This window comes from Ursus americanus, chromosome 9 (genome assembly GCF_024610735.1).
Source record: "Ursus americanus isolate L20-20 chromosome 9, mUrsAme1.1.p, whole genome shotgun sequence".
Classification (NCBI taxonomy): Eukaryota; Metazoa; Chordata; class Mammalia; order Carnivora; family Ursidae; genus Ursus; species Ursus americanus.
The window spans coordinates 5,508,239-5,530,737 of record NC_142135.1 but is presented as its reverse complement, the minus strand read 5'-3'; the positions used below and the strand labels follow the sequence as shown (position 1 = coordinate 5,530,737).

Sequence of the window (22,499 nt, the reverse complement as noted above, 5' to 3'; positions counted from 1 at the left end):
TCGCTGGCTGTCTCTGCCAAATAAATAAATAAAATCTTAAAAAAAAAAAAAGAAACAGTATCACCTAGTTCAAAAAGAAAGGAGAAGTGGAATAAGAATGCTATGATTTTGTTTCCCTGTATCGACAAACATTTACTGTTCATCTACTAAGTGCTGATCATTGCTAAGTTCTGTAGATTAAAGTGCATAACACATGGCCCCTGTTAAGAAAGAGCTGCCAGTGGGACAGAGGGCACCATTATGTAAATGGCTGTGACCTAGTGAGCTTTCTGGAAGCTCAGAGGAAGAGTCAAAGTGAAGAAACTGTCATGAGAAAGCCTTTCCAGTGGAATGCAATTCTTCGTTGTACTTTCAAGGGTAGAGTAAAGGCTCACTGGCCCCAAGAGATGTGGGAATGGAGCAAAGGCCTGGTGACATGGGGAGCAGATCCCCGGTATTTCAGCAAGTAGTCCGGAGTGTGGCAGGAGAGGGGCTAAAGTGGCAGGTGCCCAGGAATGGAGATGCTGAGCTGGATGGCTCAGGCTTCCTGCACCTGTCTTGCAGGAAAAGAAGTAGCCCAGCAACTGGTGTGCTCACTCTTGTGTCCTAGCACGGATGCGACGTCAGAATGGAAAGAGAACTGAGACGGAGAGGACACATGTTTGAATCCAGGTAAGAGCAACAGGAATGAAGGAAATGGGGGACTCATTTACAAAGAGATACAGAAGGTAGGAGTTAAAGGGCTGGTGATACTTGCAGGGATTCAGTAACAAAGACACTGTTTCCTAGTTTTGTCAAATTGATTCCAGATAAGGGATATAGGAAAGGAACATATGGGAGAAGTGAGTTTATTTTTTCCTTTTTTTTCTCCTCCTTTTTAAATATATTTTCTCTTTAGTTTTCTTCTTCCATGAGTTAGGCGCTGAGGGTTCAGAATGTAATTAGCTCAGTTTGTACATTCTTCGCCTGAGGTGTGTGGGTCATGACTTGGTGGTATCTGTCTAGAGAGCTTCTGAAAATATGAGCGTGGAGTCAAGGGTGGATGCCTTGACTAGAGGTGTTTCTGATACAATTTCAAGGTTGCTGAAGCTACAGACATTGTTGTGTTCACCCTTGGAGGATGTTAGTGAACGGGAAGATGTTTGGATGAAAGAAAAACACCTGTTTCCAGATTGTAATGGTAAAGACAAAGAGTAGCCAGTGAAGGAGACAGAAAGGGTGCCATTGACAGAGGGAAAACAGCTGAATAGACCATTAATGGTCATCATTTCAACTATAGACTTTATGTGGGACACCATGCTCGTGCTGACTTTAGGCAAGTGCATGGTGCATGGACCAGGGGTCACTGAACAGCCCGAGAGGCTGTCCTATGAAGAAATAGTTAAAACAACGATGAGAGAGAAGTTAGATGCGTGTACAAGATCTAATGAATTATACCCCAGCCTGGCACAAAATTCAACACCAGAAAATACATTACCTTGGAAGTTAAAGGAAGAGGGAATTGTATAAAATGTGTGTGGGTAGGGGTGCCTGGGTGGCACAGCGCTTAAGCGTCTGCCTTCGGCTCAGGGTGTGATCCCGGTGTTCTGGGATTGAGCCCCACATCAGGCTCCTCCACTGGGAGCCTGCTTCTTCCTCTCCCACTCCCCCTGCTTGTGTTCCTTCTCTCGCTGGCTGTCTCTATCTCTGTCAAATAAATAAATAAAAATCTTTAAAAAAAAATGTGTGTGGGTAGAGAACCAGTTGAAAGTTGTGTAATTTGCAGAAGCTATATAAAACACGAAAAATTAGAAGTGTCCACAAGATTTAAGCAAGAGGGAGGCCATTTGAAACTTTGGCAAAATAATCCCAAGAATCGTGGGGTCAAAACCAGAAAAGACAGGACATAGGGTGCACACGTGTGTGTTCAGTGTAGCTCTTTCTTGGAAGGGGAAGGACCGGAGAGCAACGGTCCAGTAGCTAGAAGGATTGCCAAGTCAAGGTAGTTTGGTGTTGGTTTCTTTTGTATAGTTTTACAATTTATTTATTTTCCATCAGGAGTAGCAGGTATGGCTTTATATACACCATGAAAGGAGGCCGTGGACATAAGAACTTTGAGAGTAAATACGCAATGAAGCAAGATGTTCGAGAAGACGAGAGTGGACAGTTATGAAAGAGAGAAGTCTATCGCAGTACTTCTCAAAAAAGGGGAGGTTTCACCCCCCACCTCCAGGGGACTGGGGGCCAGGTCAGGAGTCATTCCTGGTTGTCACAGTTATGTTATCAGCATCTGGCGAGGAGAGGCCAGGAAGCTGCTGAAGGTCCCAGAGTTCACTGGACCACCCCTCTCTAATGAAGAGTTGGATGGGGCTGCAGTGGGGAGCCCTAATCTCCCAGCTGATAAGCATTCATAGGAAGCAGTAGGAAGTGAGGCAGTCTTAACTGAAGGCTTCGATCTCCTGAGAAAGATGGAGGAAGGGCCTGGGACTGGGGAGTGGGGTGCAGCGGGGTCCCTGGGTGCAGTCCCAGCAGACCCTGGGAACCAGCTTTCCAGCTGGGGATGTGGAGCTGGACTTGCCTCAGGGGTCGAGATCTGCATTCCCTTTGACATGCTGGCTGAGCCACACTGGGTCAAGCTCCTCAGAGCAGAAAAAACACACTCCTCCCCAGCCTCCAGCCGGGCACCAGGTCTACCTGAGTGTTGGCTCTAAAGCCCCCGGACGGCTGGAGCAGGGCATGCAGGTGGCGCAGAAACAAGGCTCTGAAGAGCGCACCTCTCCTTTTCCTCTTCAGGAGTTTCCCAGCTCACTCGTGAGAGGCAGCCACAGAGATGCCAAAACCCACATCTTCGCTCAGAACCCTCATTCACGCCACCTTATTTCATATTCCACTGAGCTGGACCTCCTGCTATCTTCAGCACCCCACACAAGAGAGTGTAGGGGATACATAGATTCTTAAAGTCATGCCCCGGATGTCAAAATAGGGAAAAAGGGGGGAAGGGTATCCAGGATCTCTCTGGATTGTTCATTATGACCATATGTGAATCTACTATTACCTCAAAATTTTAAAAAATTAAAATACATATAACACCTGCATAGCATTTATAGGCACGTTCAGGCAGTCATGTGAAGTGTTTATGCATTCGCTAGTTTAGTCAATCAACAAACTTGCAGTCATCACTTGCTATATTTCAGGTCCTGGGAGACTCACGTGCATTCAGTCCTTTGTAAGAATAATGAAGCTGATATTTGGTTCCTTCCATTTGAATAAAATGAGCCCAACGTCCCATATCTAGTAAGCTACAGGCTTCAGTTTGAAGTGTGTGTATGTCTTTCTTCTTCCACTCATTTATCCTGAGTGAGCTGAGACCTGGTTTGAAAAAGATTCTTGAAAAAAAAAAGCATGGTAAGCTTTGAGACTCAAACCTGTGTTTCTGAGTTTACTTGCCAAGCTTGCTAAGAATAAATATTCTTTGGTATGTTAGTCATTTTTTCTGCCTTATACACCTGCTTTCAGAAGTTTGCAGATAGGATGGACTGTAGGTTTGGGCAAGATTGAGGCTTTTTGGCAATCTATTCTCTAATCCTACTTCAATGTTAATAATCATTTTGTCCCCACCAATGTCTTCTTTGATTTGAATAAAAGAATTTAAATTGCATTAGCAGTTAAAGAATCAGGAGCAAATCACTCTCAACATTTATGTGGAATTCAAGACGGACAAGGCAAAGTCCGTGTGGGTGGTTCTTTTTAAATTCCAGATGCTGGTACCAAACTCCATTTCTCTCATCTTCTTTCCTCAAAATAAACTTACAGTGCCCTTCATCCACTCCAGAAAACAAAACATCTGAACACAGCATTCTGAGAGGGCATTCCTTTGGTAAACATTGGGCTGGACACCATTTCTATGTTTGTAAAGCGTGAATGTCTCACTCAGATTCCACTATTTCCTGACGACAGGAAGAACTATTTCATTGCTCTGGGCAAGACGTTTCGGAATGCAGCCATCTCCGCATCCGTGCCGGTGAGCTAGGCGTACAGATGTTCCGTATGTTTGTACTAAACTCACACACCACTAGATTCAAATTAAGGGACACCGAGAAAGACCCCTCTCCCTGCATTGTTATCTGTGTGTGGTTTGTGACAAAGTCCCATCACACGCTGAACCTCAGCAACCAGAAAGTGATGGCACATATCACAGGTGATCCCAGAGGAAGAGCCCTGTCACAAAGCAGCTTCTGGGGGACCTGCACGGTCCCCGCTCTGCCCCCTAGAGTTACCAGCATCCCCTGTCTAACTGCTGTCCTAGCACTTGTGCAAACTACTGCATTTTTCTGCAATATGTCATCATTAACCATATGTCTTCTTTCCACCACTTTTTTCCCAGCAATTCACCATCATTAATTTTTAGTACTCTTTCCTGAAGACAGTTGGCTCCCACCCAAATGTAATGAGGTTGAGATTCGTAAAGTTCGATAATCGTCAGGGGCAGAATATAAATGTAATAAAAGGCAAGTTTCTTTTTTTTTTTTTTCTTTCTTTCTTTTTTTTTCTTTTTTGTCTCTCAGTCAAAGACTGACAATGGTCATCTCTGTGAACTGCATTTGAGTCGGGATTATCGGGGTCAGGAGGAGGCTTTAGCTCAATAGCAACCAACCAGCAGTCATGTGTGATGAATGCTAGGAACATATTAATAATAATTAATGAATTCCATCAATTTTCATGGGTTAAATTATATCTGCAAAGAGATGCATTATTCAATTTAAATCAACAAGTATTTATCAAATTCCTGAAGTGTGATAAATACAGCACTAGACTCTGTAAAAACAAAACATTCATAAATGTAGGCTCCTGCTTTCGAAAGATGTCTGGTCATGTTGGGGAGATGAGTTATGCCAATGGTACAGTTGTTCTCAGCTCAGGAAATTCCCAGAGGGTTATAGAATGATTGTCTCTTCTTTTCCTAGCAAGAGATTATTTTCAGCGTAGCACGATACCTTACATTTTAGCCTCTCACGGTTATGGAGCACTTGACATTTGGTGCGGGCATCTGAAGAGTGAAATGGTTTTGTTTTATGTCATTGTAATTAATTTAAAATTTTAAAGAATCTGATATTCAATCAGTTACTGGAAAACATTTATGTTTGCCACAACTGGGATATGTGGACCTACTTTTGCAACCACAGGGAATATGAAATCCTAAATACAGATCACGTACTCCCTATAAAAGCATAGTGTCTGGATTGAGATGTGCTAAAAGGATAAAATGTACACTCGTGTCTAAGATTTAGCACAAGGAAAACAGAAGGTAAACTATCTCATTAATAAATGTTTTATGTTGATTGCATGTTGAAATAACATATGGGATACACTGGGTTACATGAATACATAATTAGATTAAATTTACATTTTCCTTTCACTTTTTAAAAAATATAGCTCTTAGAAAAGTTTATATGGCGTTGGTGGTGTTGGACCATCAGCGTGGTATTGATGACCCCCCCCCCCGCTGCTCAAATGAACGTCACACATCGCCTTCCCCATGACAGCTCACACCTAGACAAACCCATCACACCTTGGCCTGTCAGCGAGAAAAGTTCTGCACACCTCCTATCTCAGAGTCCCTGGCACATGGGGCCAGAGGCAGAACCTTGAATTTGACTGCAGGTCCGCGGACTACACCGAAGTGGTACATGGCCTTCCAGGAAGATGCCACCTTATGCAAACCACGCTCATCGTTACACAGAGACAGACTGAACCCAGACCTATCTAGTACCCTCTTTAAAATAAGAGAGAAAAGTTAATGACAATCAAAAGGCCAAGACATGGGTGTCATATGACACCTTCCAGAAAATAGATTAAAATCTCATGTCAAAATAAACTACTGATTTGGGGGTGGGGGTGGGGGTGAATGTATTTTCCCGTGGGAAAATCCCCAAACTTCATGTGGCAAAGACAGGTATTTCCACGTCCAAAATCCTTTGGGAAAATGTGCCATCCTTATCAGGGTGGAAATTGCTGATTGATTCACCTGCTTAGACAAGAACTAATGCACCTATTTGGAAAGGCTTTACGGATTGATTTTGCACTAACAATGGTGGATCTGGTGACCATGGACACCGCCCTTGCCCTAGAATGCAAGGCAACACCCCCACCTAGTGGTCACTTCATCAAGTTGTGCGCAGTCTGACAGACCGTAAGCAGCCCTCAGTGTGCACAACTTGGCACAATCTTCCCTGCCCATTATTTACACTCCAGCTGTGATCTTGCCATCTGGGAATCTGCGGTCTAAACAAACAAATTAACGAGTACAGCATGTATTCAAAATATTTAGAGAGTTACAATATCATGGCTTTATTAGAGGAACAATTTTCATTGAGATGTCACATGTGTGGAAATTGTCTCTGGTTAATCCAGGCAGGCTTCCAGGAGGAGGGTATCCTAGATTTGTGATTTTTATAATGAGGACATGGAAGTAGATATTGATGAAAGGGGCATTGCCTTTGCATCAGGTTAAAACCTCAGTTATTTCTGGATTAGTCATTCATTCCCTTATGCTGTATTACATATCAAGATTGGATTTGGTAAAAGGATAAATACCCAGAATAAATTTTTTTAAAAGGAGGGTTCATACATGTTCAACTCATTCAGTCGATGCCACATGGAAATAGGAGGGATTTATAATTTTTAGTCTCTAGAGTGGAAGAGAAAGAGACTGGCTAGGATGGCCAGAGAGGTCCCTGACCAGTCAGGTCTAATATGAAGAATCCACATATTCTATGAGAATATTCAAATAAGAGCTGAAATCATAGACCTTCAGCATGTTAAATTTTAGATTAACAGACTTAACAAATCTTAATCTTTATGATCACAGAGTTAGCACCCGAGGGCCATAAAATTATAGGATGTCAGAATCTTAAAACCATTTAGCTGTAAAGCTAGTTTGAGAAAGCTCTGGAAAGCAGATAGATACTCATTATTCTAGATCCAGCTGCAGGGACGGAGTTCAGGGACATATTTCCCCCAGAGACTTTCACAAGTAAATAACTCCATCATTTTCTTGGGAAGGTCTGTGTTTCTCCTGGACCACATTCTTGCAATGTTCTCTATGAGATGAAGACATGAACGTTGGGGGTTCTCTAGGGATAATTTCAATAAGAGAAAGTCAGATTAGGGGAGCAATCAATTCCTCGAGTTATGAGAACATAGGAAGGTCAGTGCTGTTGACATATTTCATTTTGGGCGGGAAAAGGGATACTTGGATAAGGAGCCCTTTCAGAAAAAGTGAGTTGGCACGCACACTTAATAAGATCTATCTTTAAAAGAAAACCCACCTCATTACTACTCACGGGACTTAACCCTTTTACTATGAGCATCACCTCAACTCACTCTCTGCACATGGTGAAGACATGAGGAAAGGCATTGGAGGAACCAGGCAGTGAGTTAAGGTCTTGGGGTTGACTGTGCCCCACAAATTTCATTCCAGTCTCATTTAACTCATGACAACCTTGAAACTGAGGCTTATCATCTCTGGTTTGCAGGACAGAAAACTGAGATGTGGAATAATTAATTATGCTGTCCCAGATCAAACAGATAGCAAACGCAGATCCAGGATATTCACCCAGATCCATCCTACTCTAAAGCACTCTCTTTATAAAATATTAGATACTATTTAATGACAGAAGCTGACTTTGAACTTCTGCAACGCGCATCTATTCTACGTTGCAACTTTGCACACAAAAATGAATTCAACTATATTGCCCTAACAACGTCACCTTGAGGTGTCATGTTTCCCCCTCGTTTTAATGATGAGATATGAGCGTCGGAGCATCTGGGCATGCCACCCAAGGGACACACCCTGTGGTCAAGCCACAATTCCATAACTGTGCTTCTCATGTCAAAACCCTGTGCTCTGTTCACTAAAACCCTTCTGATAAATAAACACTATATAAACCTGTTCTCTACTGTTCTGGACCGCTCATCTTGGTCCGTGTTAATTTCCCTCATTTCCTTCAAATCTGACAAATTAATGGAAAAGAAAATATAATGAGGAATAATCTCCCTCTGATGCTATTCTTGAAAGCCAATAAAATCGAATTGAAGAAAGAACTGAATGTAGTGTAAGCTTTGCAAAGCTTCCTCTTCTGGTTCCCTGTTTCCATATTCATAGAGCCTTATTGGAACCCCAGTGAGATTATAGAGAACGCTGGCCTTTTTTCCACTAACAGTTGTTGGCTTTGTCATTTTCATCCAAACACCTTAGTCATAAGTAATTGGATTTTCTCACTACAGAAGAACTGGCATTTTTATGATAATGAAGTTGAGTACAGGAACTCATTTGACAATAAAGGTGCTTTGCAAATATATTATGAAAATCTGGTTTAGAAGAGTATATTAAGGAACAGAGTGAAGGCTTAATTTTTGAGAAATATACTGAAATGTCCAGAGGGTACCAGCTCTCAAATCGTCCCTGCTTACCTGAAATGCAGGTATTTTTCCTAAAAGGTGTCCTTTATTTTAAATTTCAAATTCATTTCACATTTTCTCTTTTTCTGCCACATACCAGAAAAGCGGCAAGTTACTTTCAGATACAACAAAACCCCAGGAAACGAAAATTATAACAAAGCGAAACTGGAATATGAATTTTGTTTGTTTTTTAAGAAAAGAAAAGGGCTCATCAGCTGGAGGGACGAACATCAGTAAAGATACAAGGAGGGGAAGATACATAATGCGTAACCCCTGCTTTTATTTAAATAAATTATTTCCAGATGTCTGGTATTTTCAACAAAAGATACATATCTAACCTGGCCACTGTGCGGTGGGATGGACGTACCAGGAAACTGTGGCAAAATTATGATTTAGGGTCCAGATTGAATATGATATTAGGCCACTGATTTATTCAGATGTTCACATACATGCTTGATCCTCATCTGAATTAGGTCTTGAGGGATGGATAGAATTTGAGTGGAAATAATCAAGGATACTAATTGATTAGTTTAATTGAGTCATTTTTAGTACATTTATCATTATCAGAAACAATCAAGTCCAGGTGCTCACTGAAAAATACAGGATATATGGCATTTTGAAGGAGTTTAGGATGGGCTCATTTAGAAGCATGTGTGGCTAGGCATGTACAGAAATCATCGGGGAGCATATACAGAAAAGTCTTAAAAATGGTAATGGTGAGGAAGGGGATTTGGTATAGTCCAAAAATGAAAGAAAATGGTATACCTTCACATTTTATAGCTGACAATTCTGTAATCTATGAAGTTTTACAAAGATATATAGATTATATTGCAAAAGTATTTTATTTTATTTTATTTTTATTTTTATTTTTTTTAAGTTTTTTTTTAATATTATGTTAGTCACCATACAGTACATCCCAGGTTTCCAATGTAAAGTTCGATGATTCATTAGTTGCGTATGACACCCAAGGCACCATGCAATACGTGCCCTCCTTACTACCCATCACCAGTCTATCCCAATCCCCCACCGCAATCCTCTCTGAAGCCCTCAGTTTGTTTCTCAGAGTCCATGGTCTCTCATGCTTCATTCCCCCTTCTGATTACCCCCCTTTCTTTATCCCTGCAAAAGTATTTTAATTTGGGAAATATTAAAGATCTTTAAGGCTATAAAACATCTTAAAAGGTACCCAGTCTGGTTATACATACATAAAATCTGTGTTTCGCTATTATCTCTCTATCCTTGAGTGTTTGGTAGTATTTACCAGAAAAAGAAAATTGGTCTGGAGTTGTCATTTTGGGAAGGTTTGGCTAACAAATTCAACTTCTTTGATAAGACGGCAAATGTTTTATGTCAATTTTGGTTTTTTTCAAGAAACTGGTCTGTATGATCTAAGTTGTCAAATGTGCAGATATAAAATTGTTGATGTATTGTCTTATTACCCTTTTACTAGTCATAAAATGTATAGTAATTGCCTCTTTCTGACTCTTGCTATTATGATTCGTGTTCTTCCTTTCTGTGGTCAGCTTAGTCTGGTAATTCCCTTGATGTTCCCAAGGCACTGTTGACTGTAGGTCCTGCTTGTCTGTTCTCTATGTCGTTCTTGTCTTCGATTTCAGGTTGATTTCATCTATTTTTTTTTCTCTTACTAGCATGGATCCTTAGGGCACTGATTTTGTATCATTATTTTCTAATATAAGCATTTTAAAGCTCTAAGTGTCCTCCATGTTAGCTCTATTTGTCTTTCAGTTCATAGTGTTTTCCAATTCCCCTTTGATTTTATTTCCAATCAATAAATTATTTAAAGTATGCTGCTTAATTTCCAGATATTTGAGAATTTTCTAGATATCTTGTTACTGATTTCTAAATTAACTCCATTGTGATGAGAATGCATTTTGTATGATTAAAAAAAAAAAATGTCGGTACTTATTTTGTGACCCATCATGCAACCGTCTTGGAAAACGTGCCATGTGCTCCTTAGAAGGGTGAGCATTCAATGTTGGTTGGACATAGTGGTACATACATTTCAATTAGACCGAAGCAATGGATAGTGTTCCTCAGATTTTCTACGTCGCTACTGATTTTTTGTTGTTATTTCCATCACTGACAGACAGAGTGGTATTACTGTCAACTACAATAATTGTGGGATCCTCTGTGTCTCCCTTTAATTCTGTCAACTTTTCTTTATTCAATTTAAGGCTTTTTTTATTAGGTGCATGGATAATTATAATGCTTATAAATTTCTGATTAATTGTTCCATTTACCATCTTGATGTGTCCCTCTTTATCTCAGTAAAACACTTTCTCAGCGTCTGCTGACACTAAATTAGCCAGCCACTACTTTTATGCTTATTGCTCATGATGTCTTTTGCCATACATTTTCTTTCAACCTATCTGTGTCTTTGTAATCAAAATATCTCTTATAGGAAGCTTGTAATAGGATCTTGTTTGTCTGTTCTCCGTTATCTCTGCCTCGTATTTAGAATTTTTAGAGAATGAAAATACTATGTGAATGTTGATATGCTTGGATTTCAGTCTGTCATTTTATTATTTGTTTTCACTTAGCCCTCTCTGGTTTTGGTTCTTTATTCCCCATTGTCCTCCTTGTATTGGATTATCTGGATCATTTTTTAGTATTCCATTTTAACTTTTCTATTGGCATTTTGGTTGTTTCTGTATTTTTTATTGGTTGCTCTAGGGATTGTATGCTATGCATATTTAACCTTTCACATTCTACTTAGAGATAATATTAAAATAATGTGTTGGAAACTTGAAATGCTATAGGTCCTTTTTACCCCCTTCACATAAATGTGTTATATTTCTATGCATTAAAAATGCCACCTGAAAACATTACACTATTTGCTTTAAGATGCACACATAATTTAAAAGATGTAAGAGGGACACGCAGTTTTTCATATCTACCCAGATGTTTACCATTTCTCTTGTTCTTCCATCCTCAAAGACTCGTGTTACCCTCGGTTATTTCTCTTCAGCTTGAAGAACTCTTTTTAGAATTTCCTTTTGAAAAGGTCTGTAGGTGATATATTCTTTAGTTTTCCTTTATCTGAAGATATCTTTTTTCTTTTTCTTACCTTCAGTCTGGAAGAATATTTTTGCTTAATACAGAATTCTGGTGTAACCCTGCTTTCTTTGACTAATGGTAATATGTATTTTTTTTCCACTGTCTTTTGACCTCCATGCTTTCTGATGAGAAATTCGCATTCAGCTCTGTGTCTCCTTCATGTAATAGATCCTTTACTCTAGCTGCTTTCAAGATTGTCCTTACAGCTAATGGTTAGCAGTTTAATAAGATATGTCTAAACATGATTAACTTTGACTGTATTGTGTTTGAGGTTTACTGAGCTTTTTTAAGCTGTATATTTAAATCTTTCAGCAAATTTGGAAATTTTTCAGCTATAGTTTTTTCAATCGTTTTCAACCCCGATATGTTTGTTTTCTATTTCAATGACCCCAATGACACCTATGTTAAACATTTTGAAAAGTTCCCATAAGGCCCCTTCATCCTGTTATTTTTGTCCTATATTTTCCTCTGAATGGATAATGCCTGTTGGTCTATCTTCAAGTTCATGGCGTTTTTCTCTATTATCTCCATTCTGTTATTGAACACATCCAGGGGAATTTTATTTCAGATTCTGTATTTTTTGGTTCAATATTTTCACTTGGTTCTTTTAAAAACAGTTTTCGTTTCTGAGCTGAGAACTTCTCTTTTTTCACTGAATTTGAGTGTGTATTTCTTTACCTCATGGATCATGGTATTAATAATTAGCTTGAAGTTTTTAGGGGGCTTTTTGTTGTTTTTGATAATTCCATTATCTGAGTCCTCTTGGGGTTAGCATCTATCAGTTTCTTGTTTTTGTTTTTTTTTTTTGTTTGAGAACTGGTTATTCCTTTCTTCTTCTTCTTCTTCTTCTTCTTCTTCTTCTTCTTCTTCTTCTTCTTCTTCTGTGTATTAAGTAAATTTGAATTTACTGGACATTGTGAATGTTGTGTCACGTGGATACTGGGTTTTATTGTAATCCCTTGGAAAATGTTGTTTTTGTGTTTTGCCAGGTTCAGAACACAGAGGCTATCTTATCCTCTATCTGCAGTAGTTCAAATCTCAGCTCAGGTCCCACACTTTCTTTTTCAGGTGTGGGCTTATTCATACTTACCTAGAACAGAGGGGTGATCTGTTTGGCAGGTGTTCAGTTTTGATACCAGTTCAGTTCTCTCAGCCTGTGATAACGTTGGTCTGTGTCTTTTCCATGCATGTATAGTTCTGGAGTCGATTTAGGGTTGAACAGTGGTCCAAATTTCAGTTCAGCTCCGTAGAACTTTGTTTTCCTGATTTGTTAAGGCAGAAAATCCTGAGAAAAATCGGAGAAGCATGAAAGGCAGATGAGGAGTTTATCCACACAGTCGCAAAATCAACTGGGTGGGTAGGAGGTGGCGGGAGAGAAAATAGAACCCACATTATGCTGAAAAGGAGTTCGGATTTCATTTTTTAAATGGAGGTGAGTGATACTGTGTTTTTGAAGAGTTACAGGCATAGACTTTTTGAGATGAAGCATATAGTACATTTTTAAAAATTTCCTAAGCACCTAGCATAGTGAACTTGTCCTAGAGTCATTCAGGAAATCTGTACCAGCTTCTTGCTTGTGCCCAGTACCCCGCTAGCTCCTCACAAACGCATGTGGCTTATATCCTGACGCCACTGATATATCAAGTGGGGAAGGAGTCTGCCGCATTCATGAAGCAGGGCTTCTAAGGTGTATCATAATGTTATGCTTTACACTCATCCTATGTGTTGATATTATATGTTTATGAAACAAAGCTCTGGCCTCGTCTTGCTTCCTGCTGTGAAATTCAAACTTACTTGTGGAGAAGAAAAATAAAGAATTTTTCCCCAAGAATATCAGTGTGTTCCAGGCAGACCTGAGCATTTCATAGAAAGGACACAATCGGTCCTGGAATGGGACCTTAGCGATAGCTTTCCACACATTTGGCGTCAGTCTGCCTTTCCTGTGGGTGTTAACCTCCCTTCCATCTTTGGCCATGGCCGTTTAGGACTGTGTGTGTGTGTGTGTGTGTGTGTGTGTGTGCATTCACACTCATGTACAGAGTGCAATTTCCAAAGATTTTCATAAAGACACAGAGACTTAAAGTAGTTCATTTTGTCCAGTTCTGTTATTAAAATGGATTTTAGTCTGCTAAAAGTAATTCTGAGACTAATTAAAAATTTAATAAATAACCATAATATATTAAAAGTCAAATTATAATAGTGTGATGTTATTGAATTAGGGCAAATACACTACACAGGGAACCTTTAATAAATTATGCATGAGCCTTTCTAAATTGCTTCCCTCAATTTGGACAGTGCCAGAGATTAAAGAGTACAGTGTAATTTAGTTTCTGGTTTGAGGGCATAATGGGAAGAGGAGAAGCACAGCTTATATTAGTTCCAGTTTATTTTAGTATTAATGTCTTACTTCATAATTGTGTTTGAAAACACTGTTTATTTACTTTCTTACTTACTTACTCATTTCCCTATTAGTTTTACTTATCACGCAATGCTCTGGACAGAAAATGAACTGCCACAGAACTTGAAATAAAAATTTCTGTGGGAAAGAAATGTGTTTTTTTCCCTTCCAATCTTATCCATCTCTCAAGCCTCTTTTTTTCATACCTACATTTATTTTTTTTAAGATTTTATTTATTTTATTTTAGAGAGAGAGATTGAGCATGGGCGAGTGGGGGTGCAGGAGAGAGGGGGAGGGAAAGAGAGAATCCTCAAGCAGACTCCCAGCTGAGTGGGGAGCCCAATGCCAGGCTTGATCTCATGACCCTGAGATCATGACTTGAACGGAAATCAAGAGTCAGATGCTCAACCCGCTGAGCCACCCAGGTGCCCCATTTATTTTTATTTATTATTTATTTATTTATTTATTTATTTTATACATTTATTGTAAACGTATCTTACACATTACTTTTATTTTTTAAATAAATTTTATTTATTTACATTTATTTTATTTTTTTATTTTTATTTTTTTAAAGATTTTTTTTATTTATTTATGTGACAGAGAGACAGCCAGCGAGAGAGGGAACACAGCAGGGGAGCGGGAGAGGAAGAAGCAGGCTCCCAGCGAAGGAGCCCGATGTGGGACTCGATTCCGGAACGCCGGGATCACGCCCTGAGCCGAAGGCAGCCGCTTAACGACTGCGCTACCCAGGCGCCCTATTTACATTTATTTTAAAGCGGTCTGTTTCAAGCGTTCACAAGCATCCGCAATGCTACTTGGAGGTGGAACAATCAGAAATAGAGCATCGTTATTCTTTTATATACAAAACAAAAGATGTATGTGTCCATAGATCTATATAGATCGGTCTATTATCTATCTATCTATCTATCTATCTATCTATCTATCTATCTATCTAATCTATCTATCTCCTCTCCCCCCAGCCTGACCACCAAGGAAAGAGGTGGATTTCTAAACTAGTCAAAATCAAACACAATGAGGTGAATGGCTTAATTTGGCTGCTTAATTACTTGGTGGGTTTTTGCTAAGCGTGGAGCAAAGCCTCAGGGGTGAGGAATAGGAACTCCCTCTGCTACTGGAGAGCGGAGTTGGTGGTAGGAACCAGGTAGCAGCTTAAACATGTCTACTCAGAAGTGGAAGCGCAGAGATGCTGATTAAACAGTTTCTTCAAGAAAATATATTTGGTGTTGCTTCAATTTAACTTCGCGGTAAATTAAGATGTAAGCATCAGCCCAATTTTTCAGTTCATCTGCATTGCGATGTACGGTTCATGCCCCGCTGAGTCCCCACTGCGCTCTGCACACTTAGGACTGGCTGTGAGCGGGCTCCGTGTTCGCATTTACCGGGGGTCCCCGCTTCTCTGTCAGCAACATCCGTGTGCAGCTCTGGGGTGGGTCCAAGCTTCCTCACCAGGACCTGTGTACTTGTCCTCTCGTAAGTGATGGTCAAAGCGATCTGAGGATTCAGGCCAGTATAAACAGTTTCCCCAAGGCTAAGTTTTAAAAATACCAAGGTTGGGCTTTCCTGGTGAATAGAGTTGGTATCGAAGGCAGAGAAAGGGAAAACCCTGCTTAGTACAGACCGGCTGATGCAAAGGTTTGCAGTATCAGAAGATTCTAGAAAATCAAACACACGCTAATTCCTCCTTGTGGCCACTGCATCTAATGCAATCTGTGATACCTTACAGGCACTGGGTAAATATTGGTAAAAGACAGAGGTAGCATTGATGGGAAGACACACAAGTTCCCTTCTTTGGGTAGATGCTATTTTGGGGAGAAGTTCACAGATACCATCTCTGTAACAGGAATGACCCCAGACATATAGCTTATTGTTCTGGCTATTTCCACCAGATGCTAAGCATAGCCACCACCAAATTCGGCGGCTTGTAAAGGGAAAGTGTTTCTGTCTTAGTGGTGGTGGCTTAGCTGGGCTTTGGTCTATGTCCAGGCTATAAACTGGGTCCAGGTTTACCCATTTGTCTTGTTCTAATAACATTACCAGCAAAATGTGACATGATCTTTTCATGGTAATGACAGAAGGACAAAAAGGCAGGGGTGAGTACATGGGCATATTCGAAACCTTAGCTGGCCTTGTGTCTGTACCAGGCGTTGGCCACGTGAGCCAGTGGCCCAGCACAAAGTCAAGGGAAAAGAGAAATATATTCTACCACCACCAGGCCCCTCCAGGGCATGGGCGTATAATCCTGCTCTGCTACTGAGGAATAAAGAGTTGTGACAATATTTATTGGGAACTTAATTCATAAACTGAAATACCTAAAAGGGGAAGTTATCTGGAAATAAGTTAGCAAAAAGAATCAGCATGATTTTTTTTTTAAAGAGCACTTTCTAGATTTACTCTTTTATTCCATGGCAAGAGTCACATAAAGAGATTGTGCCCTTGTTAAACAAAAAAAAAGTGTCATCCGCCTTCTTTTGAAACGAGATTTAAACTTCAATAATTACCTTAACAGATTACCTGCCAAAGACAAAGACAGAATCACATCCCTGAGATTTCATGACGATAACTGGTGTCTCCCATTACTATCTTTGTCTCCCCCAGAAACGTATTTAATGTTTGTCCCCATTTAAACAAAAATATCTAATAATCTGCACTTTCAAATATTATGTTTAGCGTTTAAAGCCCCTGACACACAGCAGTGGCTTTCGAGTCCTCAATTTCCAAACCCAGGGCTGGGAGGCAAAGCTCTGCTAGACTCTGGAATTCAGGCTTCTAACCAGGATGGAATATTACTCAAAGCATGGGATGTCTCCATCATTCTCAACGGGGCCATCCTAATGCCTATCATGGAGCTGTTTGCCAGTGTTATTAAAATCTCAGTGGTTTGCAAAGGGCTTGTTTCATTGTTTTTTTTATTTTTATTTATCTATTTATGTTTCTGTGGAGGTCAGTGATGCATTTCTCTGCAAACAGACACTCAACTGTTCCATGGTATGACTCTCACGTTACCTTGGCCGATGGCATCCTTTATGGAGTGGTTCGCCCCATTTCGAGGTCACATCTGTCCTGCACCAAAGAGCTGGTAAACCCCGTCCCTGCACCTGCTAAGGAAGGAGGGGTCAGCTCAGGTCCTGAGAAGTGCCCGGATCTCTGCCACACCCAGCACCTCCCGCTGAAGCTGGTGTCACCTTCCACTCCTCTTTTGGCAAAGCCAATATTGTGTGTTCAGCAAATGACTCTGTTTTTGTCCTCGACAAACAGGAAGAAGGCATTTCCCAGACTTCGTACATTTTCATGGGATTTGGAAGGGTTTGGAAGGACTGTTAGAGCAAGAATATGGTAAGTACTCAACAAACACCAGTTACTTTTTCCTGGAGATAGAATGCAACCCACATCTTCCGCTTCCAGAATGTTCCTTCTCCACTGCATTTCCCATGGAGCCATTTAGGGGATTTTTCACCTCAGAGCGTTTTACGCATTGGGACAGATTGATATTCCAAGCCAATACTGACCACACTACTGTTTAGTTCATAAACTCCAGTGGTTTGTTATTGCCTAAAATAACTGTAATTTTTTCAGACTATAACTTTTGCCCTGCATAATCTTACCAGACCAACCTCTCCGTTCTCTGGTCTCGCTATCCTCTTGCACTCTGTGGATCCTACACAGCCCATCCCTGCCCTCAGGTCACTCCTCACTCGGCATACACTCCTCCCTCCCCTTTCTCATGCTATCTTCTCCAAAACACCCCTCCCTGGCTTCCTGAGCAAACCCCTTTTTTTGAGTTCTGTCTAAATCACCTTCCATGGGGGCTTTCTATTCCTGCCACCCCCAAAACAGGAAAATGTTAGTGTCCTTCCTCTGGCAGCCTACGACAATTTATCTGTCTCTTTTTCTAGCTCATTGCATGCAACCTGAACTACCGAGGAGCTGTGGGGTTTAGACCTACTTCCCTCACACTCCTGAACATCAGTTTCCCAAGGACAAAACAAGGACCCCACCGGCCATATGAGCACGGGAATGCAGTGAGCATTAGGTGAAATAATTACATAAATATCCTCCGACCAGATCCATCCCATCCTACCACCTTCCCAGATGAAAAGATCTCTTAAGGATGGGGAATGTGTCTGATTTTTTAAGAGGCACAACACATATTAGCTCTCGATAATGTTATATTAGGGAATTGAATTAAAATGTCTCTGCTAAGATACATTTTGAACTATGGTTCAAACTATTAGTCTTTTACAGCTTGTCTCAGGTAGACGCTGCTTTGTCTCCTGAGCTCCCCCGAGACTTTATCTCAGGTGCCAAGTTTAATGAGACAATCTAGTCCCTTCTTGCATTTTATGGTACAATGTCTTTTTGGGATGTTTAACAAGACAAAAAAAATCACAGGAAAAAATGCTAAACTTTCAGGAAAACGGTAAAAAAGGAAAATAACTAATTCATTTCCCTTGCGTGTGTGTGGTTTTTTCAGCTGTTCCATTTACTTATTTTTAAAGGTTATCACCTGTTTCTCTCTGGCTAAAAATAAATTAATGAAAAATTGTGTCCAGAAGGCTTTTCTTTGAAAACTCTAAAACTGCAGTCAATTATGCATGGAACTGGGGGTTTTTGAAGCTGATTAACAACCAGAGAAAGGTGGGCATGGGGTGAAGAAGGAGGAGGAGGACAGCACTCCTGTCTTGGTAGCAAAGTCAGCTTCTTATCACAGTTCTGACAGCCGCTGTGCTTGGCGCATATGTGACAACAACGCCATGATGAAGCGCGTTGTTTTCTCTGTAATTTTTCTTATCATTCTTATTCATATAATCAGATGTTCGGAGAAAAAGCAAACAAGTTAAGTCTTTATGTATGCATGCGTATATATACAAATAGGTGTAGACGTGCATACATGCATGTATCTTGGAGATTTCTCTCTGCTTTATCGGCACGGGGGCTGGGGCACGACAATGCTGATGTCACAGAGGCTCACGACACCACACGGGTTTGCAGGCTGCTTCTGCTGCGTTGGAATCCTCTCTCCACCCCCACCCAGCGCACTCCACACACGTGAATCAGTACCCTCTCCTCTCCTGCGCATGGAGACGTGTGTCTGTAACTGTACGACGGAGATTTCCGAGGCATGAGGAGCCAGAGATAGAGCAGAAGGAGCGTGGGACAGTGTGGCCTCTGACATCTGCCGCTTCCTGGTGACCTGGATTGCACCTGCCACACCATGGAAGGTGGAAGCTATTGCAAAAATTCTGAAGAGCGGTGCCTGGGTGGCTCAGTCGTTAAGCCTTCGGCTCAGGGCGTGATCCCAGGACCTGGGATCCAGCCCCACATCAAGCTCCCTGCTGGGAGCCTGCTTCTCCCTCTCCCACTCCCCCTGCTTGTGTTTCCTCTCTTGCTGGCTGTCTCTCTCTCTGTCAAATAAATAAATAAAATCTTTAAAAAAATTATGGAGAGATTTTCAGACTCTCTGGGCATTTGTCCAATTTTGTCAGGCCCAAGGGATCAAATGAGGCATCGAGAGAACATGGTTCTCCATCCAGCAGCAGAAAATCTGACAGCGGCCAGGACCCTGCAGAAAAGAAACTCAGGACAGGCAGGCACTGAAGGCAGAGCAGTGAGGTGGTCTGTCTTGAAGGTGGGCCATGAGGCGCTTCAATGTCTTGGAAAATGTAGGGGGAGAAAATGTAACGAGGCTGACCAAATGTCAATCTGCCTTAGAATCACCATGAACAGAAATTCTTAATGTCAGTGACGAGATACTCTTCCTTGAAACAAACAAATGAACAAATTCTTGGTTCGAGTCTTGCAGAACTGCCAAGCCTGCTGGAGTCCCGAGCACACACAGCACCACGTCCAAGCACGTATATTTGCTTCAAATTAGCACGTTCTTACGACTTACCTTTAAATAAACATCGCATTCTACATAAAGGCCAGTACTCCGATGCTCAGTGATTGACTCAGACGCTGACATGCACGTGCGCTCAGCTACACGGGCTTGCTTCAAGAACACATCGGTGAAGGTTCGAATTCATCCGAGCGAGCTTTGGGCGCAGTCTGGGTGCCCATCCCCGTGGCGCCCGCCACATGTTTCCACATTAGAGCGGTGCACTCAGGGTGAACGGTGATCGCACAGTGATGGCAAAGACAAAGATAGGTAAGCGTGTTCGTGCCCAGCTCTGGCCTCCTTGGTGAGCACTCGCGGTTTTCGTGTGTAATGTTTAAAGCAGCGAAGCAGTGTATGGATTGGGAGGGGTGAAGCTGCTGCTTGGTGAGTGCAGGTTGTAGTTCCGATTCTACCGAAAGCTTTTACCGAATTTAATAACATTTTAAAATTGAATGTTGGTCTTCTTTTTTAATTAATTGTTTAGAACAAATGAATACAGAAAAGAAGGATCATTACCATGATTTTTTTCCCCCCAAAGGAAGAGTAAATGGCAAGTGCCTTCCAAACCCCATGGTTTGAGAGCATTCCGAGCTGGTTCAGTGGCCCCGACCATAGAAATGTCCCGATGGGCCGGAAGCTTGAGTCTTGTCCCAACAGCTGGGGGCAGACAACAGGGGGAAATGGGCGGGTGAGGAGACGTGGGGTGAGTGCAGGGTGACAGCCTCGTTTAAGGAGCCTGTAACTCCCAGCAATTCCCCAAATAACCGAGGAGATCTTTGAGAAGAGCTGGAGGTCAGATCATCCAGTGATGTGCTGATGTTGAGCTGCGGGTAGTGGGCGTAGGACCGGAACGTCCCCATCTGTAAAAACTGTAACTAGGAAATGTCTGGATTACCGCCCCCTTCTCTTGTCTGCACAGACACGATCTCACCGGTGCTTCCCACAAATCGATCAGGCTCCAAGGCCCTTTCTGTTCCTGTTACCACGCACCGTCTTAAAAAATTTTCAGTACATATAGTTAACATTTACTGGGAAATGCTATCCCAGGTGGGCATTCTTGTAATTTTAAAGATGAAGAAACGGAAGTGCGGAGAATTTGAACAGCTTACTCAAGGTCATTCAGGCAGGAAGTGACTGCCATAGGACTGGAGCGCAACCCTCAGCAAGCTGTTGGCTACCCCATCCTCTTGCCTACCATCTAGTGCTGCTGTTTAGAGTATGCCATCATGGCTTTCCTGTACAAGATTTACATCTTCATAATGAGCCTGCAGTATCTTCACCAACACCGCATTGATGCATTTGCATTCCCTGTTATTTAGCTCGCGTGGGATCGTGCTGTGTCCTCAGTCCTGTTGTATGTGGCTCTGCAGGAGTCCTACACTATACAGGATCAGTAGGACCCCCGACAATTTAGAATTCACATCACTGCACTTAGCAGTTGTGGTCTCCTGTGAACCGGAAATATAGAACACACTCAACAGGCATTCAGGTATCACCATGGCTCTTGTTGTCTTGTTTGGTTTATTTCCTACCTAACATGAGACTAACCAAGGCAGGTAACAGATTAGAGCCTTCTCCAATCCAGGAGACTTTTCCAAGCAATCCCGTGAACTTACCAAAACGGATACCTGGTTCTCATTGCCTTCCATATTCTCATAAATAAGGGTTGATTCTTGGATTCGATCCCATGCCTCAGAGCTTTCTTTATTTTACAACATTTCCTTTCCTGGACTTGCTTATTTAGATTTGATCCCTCTCTCCCAATCATGAGTACAATAGCCACATTTACCATCCCATCTCTCTACGCTAGAACTTGCACAATCTATAACAAAATCGTAATGTTTGCCACAATTCTCTCTCCCGACCTTGGATGCCAATCTCTGTAGTACTCAGAGTAAGCAGGTTTATGCTGCAGTAACAACCCCCAATCCAGTGACTTAAGAAAGCCGAGTTGTTTAGTTACGCCCCATGGCCAACAGGTGCTTTGTCTCACTGTAGTGACTATGACCCAAGAAGATGGAGGCCCCATCTAAGAACGTGAGAAGTAAACAAGGTGAAGGGAAGAAAGCAAATTATCCACAGGCTTGCAGAGCTTCATTGTTGAAGTGACTCATAGAAGTTCTCCTTGCTGTTATTGATCAAATCAAGTCATGTTACCATGTCTAGTTTCAATAGGAAAGGGAAAGAGCAACCCTACTGTATGTCACTGTGAGCAGCCCTCATTTCTAGAACAACTGCCTGACCTCCCATGAGCATAAGTACAGCTGCAAACCAATGGTCAGGAGAGGGAGTGACCCATCACTCAACTTTTCTTTTATTTTCATGACTTTGAGCAATCTAAATTCATAGGGAAAAATTAGAAAAATATACCTCAGTGCATACAATAAACATCCAAGTTCTTTCTTTAATATTACATCCCAAAGTAGCGAACCCTCTCTGAATTATGGTTTTCATAGCCCATTTAATATTCTAGGAATTATAATAATACTTTAAAAGTATATAATGTGTTACCTGCTCCCCAGATTTTCAGATTTCTGCTCTTTGATGCCAATATTATATGGCTCATAACACATCTTAGTGGTAGTAGGGATTGCCCATACAGGGCCCAGGCTGCTTAGTAAATCAGATGTGGTATCTGCACTCTCCTTAATTAAGGTTTCTATTTCTTGCTCTATTAAAGCACCATCAGTCCATGGCATCTAAAGTTTG

General features: G+C 41.4%; 1 long non-coding RNA gene across 1 annotated transcript; it reads left to right on the top strand.

Moving 5' to 3' along the window:
* Positions 1 to 267: 267 nt before the first annotated feature.
* On the top strand, positions 268 to 18,361 carry LOC123801909 (uncharacterized). The gene is made up of 3 exons (XR_006782363.2): positions 268 to 651; positions 17,171 to 17,248; positions 17,809 to 18,361. It is a non-coding gene; the product is annotated as an uncharacterized LOC123801909 (long non-coding RNA).
* The last annotated feature ends 4,138 nt before the right edge of the window (positions 18,362 to 22,499 follow it).